Source organism: Populus alba, chromosome 11 (genome assembly GCF_005239225.2).
Source record: "Populus alba chromosome 11, ASM523922v2, whole genome shotgun sequence".
Taxonomy (NCBI): domain Eukaryota; kingdom Viridiplantae; phylum Streptophyta; class Magnoliopsida; order Malpighiales; family Salicaceae; genus Populus; species Populus alba.
In genome coordinates, this window is record NC_133294.1 from 21,939,561 (window position 1) to 21,952,994 (window position 13,434).

A 13,434-nucleotide genomic window follows, 5' to 3' on the forward strand; every position below is an offset into this window, starting at 1 on the left:
TGTGCCCACTTGGACTCAACTTACAGCCATGTCCAAGGACGTTAAGCCTAGAAGCAAGTTAGACTCATATCATTTAAGCCTAACATTCTGTCGAGCATAAGGATGTTAGGTATGAATATAAGCCCCACTCACCTATAAATGGGTTATCACCTTACCGCTAAACCTTCTAAACAAAAACTTAAGCTCAAAATTCATTTTTTATAGAGTGCCAAAATATTGATCTATCATCAAACTATAAAACTTTGGCTAAAATTAGGAGGAAATTAAAGAAAAAATTTGGGTTCTTAATAATTTCAAGAAGACATATATTATTAGGATGAAAATTTAGATTTTGTTGGATATGCAAGACTACCTTTAAGTTTGAAGAGCATAATATATTAACATAACTGAAATTACGTTGTCATAAAATTTTAGATAGATAGATTTCAGCGAGTAATTTAACTTTTTTTTAGATAAAATTATAAATATTTTTAAAACTAATTTTTTTCCTCAAATGATTTTACATATGCACCGTTTATATTAGCTTGAATAATAAATTTCTCGATCAAATTTCAAGAAGACATGTTATATGATTTTTTTTTCATTAAAAAGATTATTTCTCGATCAAATTTATTTTTATAAAACTATTTATTTTAGCTAAATCTTATTAGATTATTTATCTAAGCTTGGAATAAAAATAATTTAATGGCAGAATATCTTCTCTAACTACCCTTTGCTTTCGTTGTCTTTCCTTACCTTCTCCCAGCTGATGAAGAATTACTTTCTGGTGTTTAAAATAAAATCTCTCTCACTAGATCTTGAATAAATCATTTAAACCTCATATATTTTTTTTTATAAATTTAATATATAAGAATCCATGCAAGGAGTCTTATAATGGAAATATATAGAGCCCCAAAAAAATATCTTATAATGAACAAGCTAGATTTTTTAATAGAGTTATTTTTATTTTTATTTTGTTTTTTTAGTTTAGTTGGAATAGATTTTTCTTTTCTTTTTTTCCTATCCACATAAACATAATCTTTTCTTTTTCTAGTTAGCCAAATCTTTTTGCACTATCTTTTATATAAAATCTTATTATTTATTATTATTATTATTATTATTATTATTATTATTATTATTATATATATATATATATATAAAACATGCAAATATTGCATCACAAGTTTTCAACAAAGAAGTGTTTCTTTTACATTGCGTCTCGTGCAAACTTTAATTCGTACCATGCATATTTGGGAAATATCTAGTCTTGTATATACCATCACCAACCATCATAATTTTTTTATTTAATTTAATTAATATTGTTGCACCATCCGTGTCCTTTTCTAGAGCTAATTCAAGGGTGTCGTCACAGCCCACGTCATTTGGAAGAAGAAGATCGACTTATTTTCAAGATGGGTTACGAAAGAAGTGTTTAGAGAAAATGGAGTGGTGAAAAGTTCATTCAAGTTTACATAGTTTTCTCCCCAACTACAACCAACCACAACAACATGTAAGGTGATAGGGGGAGGGAGGATATAATGGACAGTGCTGGTTAGTAAAAGAAGTGGTTGCTCCATCAATTGCTGGCCAAAATCATGATTAAGAATAGAATTTGGAGGAGTAACGATCATGATTAGAATTGCGACACACAAAGACCTCATAACAGAATATTTTTGATGTAGTGCTAGCTAGTGGTACCGTTATATGAGAGAGAGAGAGAGAGAGAGAGATAGCCATTGATCTTACAATGTAATAATCACCACAAATATTGTGTTAGCAAGTGGCTAAAGTGAATGTATGTTGGTGAAAATAAAGAATGTTTAGTCTCTTTGCTTACTCAATGCATGCCATCATCAATGGTAATAAATGTGTATATATTTAATAAGGGAGTGTAGTGTTCGTCTCATATGGGCAAAAAGATGTGTAAATTTTCTTGTGACTAGTTTAGTTAGTTAAACGTGGAATATTTGACTTGACGAGGGACTTCAACTTGGTAAAGTGATCAACGTAATCACTTCCCGCTTTATATGTTTTTTATTATTAATATTATTTTTAAGAAAACCTCTTGTTCTTGGTATAATTAGTTTTTATTATATTTAATTTTTTAATTGTTGAGTTAAGGAATTCTGGATAAATAATGAATTGTTTGGCATAAAAAAAAATAGTATGCATAATAATTTATTCGACCATTGTAATGTGCTAAAATTTTACAGATTGTTCTAAAAATGTAATTATATAAAAACAACTAGCTTGTAGTTGTTTTCATTTTCAAGCCTGAATTAAACCCGGAAACTTTTGTTTGAAATTTTCTTTAGTAATCTCTTCCTTATTGTTTTTTAGATTATGACTTTTAGTTTAACTAAGTTTTTACTAATTATGATATTTTTTTATATATTTAAACAGCTATTTTTATAAAAGAATTAACCTAATGAAGATTTTCAAAGACTTTTAAAAGTGTTTGAAGTTTTTTCAATTATTAAGGTTTATAATCTTAGGATTTAAAAACCCTGGTTTTTTCTCTACGGTTTAGGACTGTAAAACTTTAGTTAATAAGGAACAATATCCATACTATTTGTTGTGTCAATTAGTATCATAATACATTGACATATTCGAGAGACAAAAGTGTTGCTAATAACTACTCAATCCATGATGCATGAGTGGTGGTCGTCTAGTACATTAATCTGAGGGCTTAGAGGTAGTGCAAAGAAACCAATCAAAGATACTAGATTGAGTGGAGCATTCATTAGCAAAAATCACAAAACACACAAACCATATGACACTACAAGAAAGAGGCGCAAACTGGCAAGGAAAAGGGTTTGCTTAGATACTTATCTCGAGGCAAACCAAATTCTAAACCTATTTTTGTAAACCCATATATGCATTATATTGATTTGCAAAATGCGTACACAACAGGCAATGTACTGAAAACTTAACTTTTAATCAACTTTTTTGTAGATATCTTCCTAAACTTTAAGAGATTCTTTTTTTTTTAAGAACATTTTTTGAAGAAAGAATTTACTAAATGACTATCGGCCTTGAAAACATATTTTTTATTGAATAAGGTTCCTTGTTATATATATATAAAAGAGTAAGATTTATCATATGCAAAATTATTTATGTTGCTGATAATTGGTGGATTAAAGTTTTAGAAGTAGAGCTTATACTAATAAGCCTATGATTCAATCACAAAAAACTATGAGAAAATTATGAATTTTAGAGTTGGTTTAAGATTATTACGATGAGATTTTATGTGAGGCATATGAAAAATTAAATTATTATCAATAGCGTAGAAAAATACAGAGGATGAGGTTGATGGAGACTATAGAGATTTTTCTAATTACAATAAAACTATACCTCAAAGGCGTTCTTATTAGATGAATGAATTCTGTTTGAAGCTTGATATCCATTGTTTAAATGAAGATATGAGTTTTGAGGTATTTATCGACTGGATTACTAATTGTGATGGAGTTATGAAATATTTAAAATGATCTAAAGTGGAGATGAGGCAATTGGTTGAATTCTGATTAAGGGGAATAGCTTTTTTATGGTGAAGACAAGTCCAAGATACATTTTTTTTTTATTATTAGAAAGTAAGATGTATGTTCATTGTTGGTTTCGAATGAAAATATAATTGAGGAATATATTTGATCCGTTAAATTACACGTGGAAATCAAAAACTACTATGTACTATTGTTAATTTGCAAATGTGATGAATACGAGAGATTACAAAGTAATGAATTTGAGATAGTATAAAGGAAAAAATTAGAAACGAAAGTCTCTAGTTTTGAAGTTGTTAACCGGCCTGTAGTTAGTGAAATTGTCCGGCCAGTTTTTGAGATGGCTCCTTCACCAACTTCCTAGAAGAAAGTAAACTCTAGTAATGACTTTGATAATAGTTGCTCGAATTCTGAAAAATCTTTTTTTTTTTTTTTTTTTTTTTGAAGATGAGGTAAAAACTAATAACCCATTTGGCTACATGGTTACATTCACGTTTCCTGTGATTTCATTTTACAAGCTATTTGGTTAATTAATAAATGTTTGTTATTGTTCATGGATCCCATGATCTGCTGCGTTTGAAACGCTAAAAAAAAGGAAGCAGCTGAGAGTTGCTTCTTGCGCAGCAAAATGCTTCACCGTGCTCTACTGTTCAGTGAACAGTGGATGCATGCCTCCACCGTTCACTGAACAGTTTTTTTTTTTTTTTGAAAAATCAGTGCAGTTAATTAATTTCACTCGTATTATTTACGTGAACGTGAACAACAATTTTTTTTTGTTTTTTTTTAATTAGTTTAAGGTTAATTAAATTTACTTGTACTGTAATCTTAATTTTATTCCTGATAATATTTTACTTAATTTTGTAGTTCTTGTCAGATGAATTTTGTACGTAATAAAATTGTAGATAGTTTTTTGTTAAAGTAATTTTTTATATATAAAGTATGATTTATTTCATGATGTAATAGCAAGAGTTAAATCCACAATATTTAAATTAAAAACCATCAATATACATATATATGTGTGTGTGTGTGTATAAATTATTTTATAACCTTAATTTCGAAAGCATTTTTTACTAAACACATTAAATTATTTTTTTCTTCAACCACACTTTTAACTAAATACCTATTTTTTCAAACAACTTTAATTAAAAATATTTTTATTTAAATAATTTTTTTCAAAATTACAACTACAATAACTATCGCAATACCCAAAAAACTCTTCAAACTATAACCCCCGGCTGCTTTAAAAGTTCTACCAAGGATGAGTGACGAGAATGACACTTCAGAAAATGAATCTGATGAGTCTGATGAATCTGACAATTCAGACACAAACGAAGTCACTTTTTGACTATTTTGTATTATTAAGTGTTTTTTTCTTAGAAAGAACAACCTAATTAGCCCTAATCCATGAATTCGTCCGAAATTTATAGTTGAATAACTAAATTATATAACGTATATTAACTAATCGATTTGATTTAATCTTTTTGAATTCTGCTCTTTCAAATGTTTGGCCCGATTCACATTGACTATAAGAAAACATAATAAGAAACATATTCTTACTTTTATTTAATTAATTAGTTGTTTTAACTAGATTAGAAATAGTTTTTAACATCATATGATAACATATTTAACCAAGTGATTGCGGAATCAAATGCAACACTCTACTCCTCTTATATATATATATATATATATATAGAGAGAGAGAGAGAGAGAGATACACACACACACACGAAGATGTTTTTGGAAATAGTCGAATTGTGAACGTTCTTGTGAAGACCTTTTTTAATTATAGTTCATACTTATGATAGAATTCCATATGGGAAACTTACCTCGTAATTTATGTAGAAGGAGTCTTTTGTTTGGTTGCTAGGAACCACAAAATTCTTACTTGCACATTCTGGTAAGGTGTTGTTTTCAGAATTCCAGATATATTGTCATTGATACAATTTGAACTCATGCATATTGGAGCAATAAATTAGGTACTGGAGAGGAGTAATCATTACATTACCACTTCTTTAGTCCCGATAAAGACGATGCTTAGAATCGGACTCATCAACTTATTGCATTACAAGGGAAATTAGAAATTTCTTACCCCATGGAGAACAAAGGATGACGTCAGGATCGGTCATGAAACTTGGTGGTGTTCCCTCCTGTGGAAGGCGATTGCGTTCCACTGAGGCTCTGTTTATGTTGCTTCTTCTTGATCTGCTTTGATGATTTTAAACCAAGATAAAATTGGAGGACATATCGATCCTTCACACAATATAGCGTTCATGCCCCACCTTAAAAGAGAGAGGGACCTTGAGTTTAAATCTATAAATCATATTCAAAATAAATAGTTATTACTCTTATCTCCAACCCAATGAAATTAATTCGTTCAGGACTAGATTGTAATAATTATTCTACTAATTTCATAGCCCTAAATCAAAAGGTGAACTAAAATTATCTCTAACATGTATCCCTTTTAATGAAAACATTTTATACTTCAAAATTTATACAAATTTATTATTATCTTATCATGAAACTTAATTTAATTAGAAAGAGTGAAGATGATAGGATTTCAACTTAGAACAAAGTTTTATCATAAATCACTACTAGATTTAATAGTTTTACCAATGAAAATTTATATCGGTATTTACACTACCAGTTCATCAGTACATATGTTTCTGATAAACTTGCAGACAGAAACAGTACGTCGGAAAAACTCTTGTTGGTAATTTATAGATTGTTGGTAATAAATATATCGATGGATTTGCAGACAGACAAAGTGTGCCAAAAAAATTTCCCGTTTTATTTTATAGGTAAATCCATCGGTAAATATAACATATCACCGACAAAATACCACATGTAATTTCATCGGTGTGTCATCAGTAATAGTGATATTTTTAGTAATTCTTTTTCAACTCTATAAAATATATTGACGGTCTAGTTTCGTCAATAACCCCATTAATAATAGTAGCATTTGCAGTAATTCTTTTCTGACTTACTGAAATATACTGACAGAGTTGTGCTGTCAATAACCCCGTCAGTAATATTTAAAAAAAAATTGGATTATAAGTAGAAAAATAATTAAAATAAAATTATATTTAGGCATCGTAAAGGCTAAGTCGTGTAAAATTAATAAATTTTCTGGAAAAAAGACTTATATAAGCCAACTCGAGTGGAGTAGAAGCCAAACAATGAAGAGAACTCAAATAAAAAAATAGCAAAACCTCACCAATCAAGCAACAATGAGATTGGAAAAAAAATAGGGGCCTATATTTCAAATCAAATAAAGATGAATACATATCATCATACTCCAAAACATTGAACAAATGTGTTTTGCCAAAATTCATAAGAGAAATCCCTGATGGGATCCATTAAAAGAAAAGTCACCTCGAAATGGCTAAGAATTGGAAATGTCTTTGAAAATTTTTCACTTTTGAGAAATTTTTTACCAGAACAGGCCACTAATGAGAATTAGATCACACGAAGAATCTTTGTATTTTTAAATTGGAAAGGTCACTCATCACAATGAGATCAATTTTGAAAAAAAAAAAAAAACTTTTGAGTTTTTCACTAATGAGCAGGTCACCCATGAGAATTAGATCACTTTTAAAAAGTCAAAGTCTTTGACTTTTTCACCAACGAGCAAGTCGCCTGAAACAATTAGACTACTTTAGAAAAATCTTAGTAATTTTCACCTACGGGCAGGTTGCCTGGAACAATTAGAGTATTCTCAAAAAAATCTTTGTATTTTTCACCAACAGGTAGGTTGCCTAGAACAATTAGACCATTTTCAAAACATCTCTGTATTTTTCACTAACGGGTAGATCGTTTGGAAGAATTAAATATTTTCTAAAAAATCTTCACATTCTTCACCAATAGGCAAGTGGCCTAGAACAATTAGACCACTTTCAAAAAAGCTCCATATTTTCCACCAACGAACGGGTTGCCTAGAATAATTAGACCATTTCTGGAAATTTTTGGATTTTAATTAATGAGGTAGGTTGCCTTTGAAATGACTAATTGTTTAAGATTTCACTCTCTCTCAAGGAAGGTCATATGTTAGTTTACTACTTTCAAAGTTTCCAGGATTCTTGAAAGAAGTAAAAGTTCTTTTCCATGACTAATTTTCTTTATAAATTTACTATGCAAGGCCAAAAGGAAACAAGATTTTTCAATGGTTGTGCATCGTAAATATTATAAAGAGAAGGCAACTGTCATAACCTAATTTTTTAATTTCTAGGAAAATATAAAAAAAGGGAGAAAATAATAATTTGAGAATTGGGTCAAAACAACACAAATTAAAGGTTTGGGGACGAAAAGAAAAAACAGAGACAAAGGAAGAAGGAGAGGAGAAACTAAGGAGACAGGGAAGGAGGGAACCCAGAAAATAGAGAAAGAGAAAACCCAAAAAAAAAAACAAAAGGGAAAGAACAGAAAACAATAACACAGAACAAGGATCTGGTGTTGATTTGTCCAATCCAACAACGAAAAAACAAAGAGAACAAAAAGGGAGTTATACAGAGAAAGAGTAATCGTAAAGAAACATAACAAAATAGAAAGAGCCAAAGAAAAGAACAGCCACAAAGAAAATAAACAAAAAAGGAACAGAAAAGGCATTGTCTAGCCAACGCACCATCGCCCTTAACTTCGCCTTCAGCAGCAACTCACAAGTTAAGTCATTCTTCTTTCCCCACTTGTAATTTTAATTACTCTGGCACTGTTGCAAGCATACATGAATAATTCACGCATGCCTACTACTATGGCCAGCTTGGTCACTAATCTAGGTTAGTGACCAAACTAGGCTAATTGGATCAAGCCCAGCCTGTATGGATGAGCTAGATCCATCCTGCCATAAAAAAAAGACAAAAACTATTGGAATCGGCATGGGTCGACTCAACCCGACTTCCACGCCTCATGGTTTTGTTCCTGCCAACCCACATGCCCCAAAATGCATTCTATAATGTTAGGTACCAACTGCCTCAATATGCCCTGGCTCTGGACATTTTTCTTTCAATATGGGATGTTACAATCCCCCCACCTTAAGAATGAGACATCCTTGACTCTGATACCGTATGTAAGGCCTAGCCCACTCCCCCTTGCAAAATATTATCCATTATGGCTTAGCCCAACCTGACTTTCACGCCTCATAGTTTTGTTCATAGCAACCCACATGCCCCAAAACGCATCCTACAAGGTTAGGTATCAACTATATTAATATGCCCTGGCACTTAACACTCTTCTATTGATATGAGAAAAAAAAAAAAAAAATTGTTTACAATCTCCCCATCTTAAGAATAAGTCGTCCTTGGCTCTGGTACCATATGTAAGGCCTGGCCCACTCCCCCTTACATAATATTGTTCGTTATGGCTCAGCCCAACCCGGCTTCCACAACTCAAGGTTTTGTTCCTGGTAACCCACAGGCCCCAAAATGCGTCCTACATGGTTAGGTACCAACAACCTTAATATGCCTTGACTTTGAACACTTTTCTCTCATTGTGGGATGTTACAATCCCCCCACCTTAAGAACAAGTCGTCCTCAGCTCTAATACCATATGTAAGGTCTAGCCCACTCCCCTTGCAAAATATTGTTCAATATGGCTTAGCCCAACCCGGCTTCTACACCTTACGGTTTTGTTTCGGGCAACCCACATGCCCCAAACCACGTCCTACAAGGTTAAGTACAAACTTTTTTTTTTTTGTTAGTAGTCGAAATTTTATTAAAAGGAAAAAGCTACAAAGATAGTAGCCTAACTTACATCAGAAGAACAAACAGAGGAAAGGGAAGCACAAAAACTGTTGCATGAAACAGGGGAAAGCAACAAAAAGAGAACAGATAAATCAAAAGAAACCAACTCCTCCCGACTAAACATTCTCTATATTAAGCTTGAAAGAGTTGGAGTCAAGCCTCAGCCATAAAGTAATACTTTGGCGCACCATGGAGAAACAGATTTGAAGGTTAGGGGCAGCGTCATTAAAAATAACATCATTTCGATGAAGCCAAAGATTCCAAACAACGCATGAGAAAAGAAGTTGTCATGAGAGATTTTGTTGCTTGCCTTTAACCATAGAAGACCATTGGTAGCACATATCATCAACAGATTTTGGAAAAACACTGCAAAAGCCCCGATTAGAAAGCAGTTTCATCCATATATTCCAAGAGAAGTGGCAGTGAATGAAGAGGTGACTTGAAGATTCCAAGCTTTTATTGCAGAAAGCACATCTTGACTCCTGAAGAGAGAGGTAGTCGCGTTGAAATAGAAAATCTCTTGTGGTTACTTTATCTTGGACAAGGAGCCAAAGGAAAAGCTGCACTTTTGGTGGGGTTAGTTTTATCCAAACAGAAGATTGGAATGGTTTGGCTCCACCGTAGAGTAACTGGTCCATCAATTTGGAGCAAGATTTTACACTGAAGAGGCCATCGTTGTTGAGGGTCCAGATTTTCTTATCCATCTTGTGGCAGAACATTGGCTTGGATTCCAGCAAGGATGATAAAAGTGATAGTTGTTCTTGTTCAAAATGAAAAAGAGGTCTGCGCCATTGTAAGGACCAGAGCCAGATTCCATTGCTCCATCTACCCATGTCAGCCACCAAAGCATATTTAGAGGAAGACAAAAGATATAGCCTTGGGAAGGCTGTTTTGAGAGGGTCGTCACCAATCCAGCTGTCTAGCCAAAAGGATGTTAAATTGCCATTCCCCACCATGAATTTGCAATGATTCGTGAAGACTTGGTGAACGTCGGTTTGAACAATGGACATAATATCCTTCCATATCTTGGATGGTTGGTTGTAGAAAATTGGGATCCCATTCTCATAAGATGGATTGTACAAACTGTCTTAATTAATATGCCTTGGCTCTGGACATTCTTCTTTTGATGTGGGATTTTACAAAGATAAAGTAACATTAACATTCTCCCCTGATTGATAAATCTGATACATGAAGTCCAACCATGAAAAGTTAATAAGAAATGTGTAATTAAATTAAGTATCCTGAAAGATAAAAATAATTAATCGATGAAACCCGATTATTCAGCTTTTTTGAAGAAGTTATCATCTTTGTTGTATGGGTTGCATGATCACGAGGTTTACATCAATATGATTCATGTAAGTATCAATGTACTTCTCTCTCTCTCTCTATTGAAAACATGGTATCGAATTTGGTTGGTTAATAATTGTGTGCTTGTGCATATGTATGATGGGTTAAATGTATGATATGTTAAATATTTAATTAAGTTGAGTGAACGTAGATAGCTAGCAAGCAAAAGAGTTGTCTTCGGGCAATCATTGAAGCAACAAGATGAATCAATATTGGCACCATTGCTGTAATAGAGAGAAACACGCATTGTCAACTTTTATTTTAGTCTGTTGTCATAAAAAGGAGTGACCCAATCGCTCAAATTGTGTGGGGGAATAATGCTTCTAATTGATAATTTCCCTCCTGTTTTGATGAACGATGTATAAATCTCTGGGGTTTATTGTGGATGCTGCCTGGCACTTTGGTGTCCCTATGGAAGAAATGTCAAATTAATAAGACCGCTAGCTAGCTAGCTAGCTAGCTAGACCAGTACCATCTTTATCATGAATCTTTTGGATAAGCCTGAGCATTCCATAAAGATGTTCACCATGAGTTTTCCCTAGGATGGCCATTAGTTAAAATTTATGGGATGAATTTAACCTAGCCATAATTTAATTTGAAACTATATATATAGACACCCGGAATCTCTTCCAATATATGCAGAGCCTACTTACACAAGAGTATTAAATCAATGAGCCATACTTCATGATCTATCTTTATATATATAAGCCACGTTTTTCTCCTTCAGGCATGTGAAATTTCTCAGATCCATATTGTAGGAAAATTAATAACAATAAGTTCTCAAGAAATGTTTGCATACATATATATGTACTCAATATAGAGGATTTGGTTTTTGGAACTTAACTATCCAATCTAGCTAGTTTTGATCCTAAATTCACAATTTTTTTAATTATATTTATCTAAAAAGCAAATTAAAATAAATTCTATGATAGATTTACTTAGTGATGCCATTTCATAATTCTCATTATTATATATTTTTAACTGTATTTTTCTTATTTTAGTGGAAAATATCGTATATCTTAATTACCAATATTGGATAGAAATGCTTTTGTTTTAAGTGTCATTAAATTTTAATTGTATTTGAAACAAATGCCTTTAGATCTAATGTCAATAAAGTTGTATCATAATTACTAGTAAAAATTGATATAATTGCTTTTAAAGGTAAATAAATGTCGTTAAATATGATTAATAAAAAAAATTGCTTGAAATTTAATTATAACATGTACTTGCAATGACAATTTATTCAAAATATCGATATAACCATCAAAACAATTTGCTGCTAAAATTTTCATTTTGTATTAATGTCACTAGATAACAGTAAATTAATTTATACCATATAAATCGTAAACTATCAATGTCACCTGGAATAAATAAATAAATAATATATACAATTAAGAATGAAACATCCACCATAAAATTTAAATTATTTGAATGAATCTCAAACTCCACAATTTGCTATTATTTGGGCCTATTTATTTTGTATTTTAAAAGTGCTTTTGAAAAAAAATTTAAAAAATATATTTTAAATTAATATTTATTTTTTTTAGTGTTTTATATAATTTTAATGTGTTGATATTAAAATAATTTTTAAAAATAAAAAATATTATATTTTAATATATTTCTAAATAAACATAATTTTAAAAACAACTGGTATATCATATTTTCAAATATCTTCTTACAGTAAAGCAGCAATTAAGACCCAATGGATCAATAAAGATCCTAGAACACAACTCATTTTTAAAATACCAAAAGATATATTGCAAGGGGGTAAAAATATTAAAATCACAAGTACAATATGGTATAAAAAACAATAAAAAATAAAATACAAAGGTGAAAATATATCATCAATTCAAACTCAATCATCAACTTTGATCATACTAAACAGGTTTCAAAGATGCTATACTGCATGAAACCGGATAGACAGTTTCTATCTTCCAATCGATAAAAAGGGGAAAAGGAAGAAAAAATGGGAAAGCTTTATTGTCCTCCTCTCTCACCAATTCTTCCTCAGTGGTTGCGATCTTGACTCAAGAGGAAAATTGTATCTTCTTTTATCAACGAAAGATTCAGCAGTTGCCATGTACAATCATGGAAAGGGAAGATATAATAAGTTCAAGAAAGGAAAATGCAGATCTACAAGAGAGTCCTCTCCCACCATTTTGTGGGTACATGACCATATTCTGTAGGACTGATCTCCTTGGACTCTAGTAGCCATTCTTATTAAGGTTTTGCGAGGCACGTGTTTGTAAATTATAATATATATAATATATATATATATACACGGAGACTGATCTTGATATATGTAGTACCATTTGCACTAGTAAAAATGTTTTCTTAAGGGCACCTTTTGTTTGTATTAATTTTGGATAATCTGTAGTCTCCCGTTGGAGCAAAATATTGATCGCTCTCATGTTATTCTAACGCTAGCTAGTACCATGATGTGCACAGTTGGTGTCTACAATGATAAAATGTGAATAAAGAAGTGAAAGGTAGGGAGAAATATAGAAATTACTGAGTCTCCACAAAGCCCATCATGTCTTTCTCCCTCTAGGGACCATGAAAGGTCAGTGCCTCCCGACCCCATCATCTCTCTCTTGCCCTCTTGTCGTTGAGGTGGTTGCACAAGTAAAACGAGTGATGTTTAGAGAGAAGAGGAGGTAGAGGGAGAAAAAGAGAGAGATTGGGATTTTTTTTCTTAGCATGGTGGTGGTTTCAGTGGTGTTTTTCAAATGGATATTCAGGTCATGGGTCGTAGTTGAGATGGAGGCGTGCCCCCTGCACATACAAATACAAATAGTTACCTCTAACGCTTCTTCTTCTTTCTTTTTTTCTTTTTTTCTTTTTTTATTTTCTTGATGGACCCAATTGGCCTATTGTTA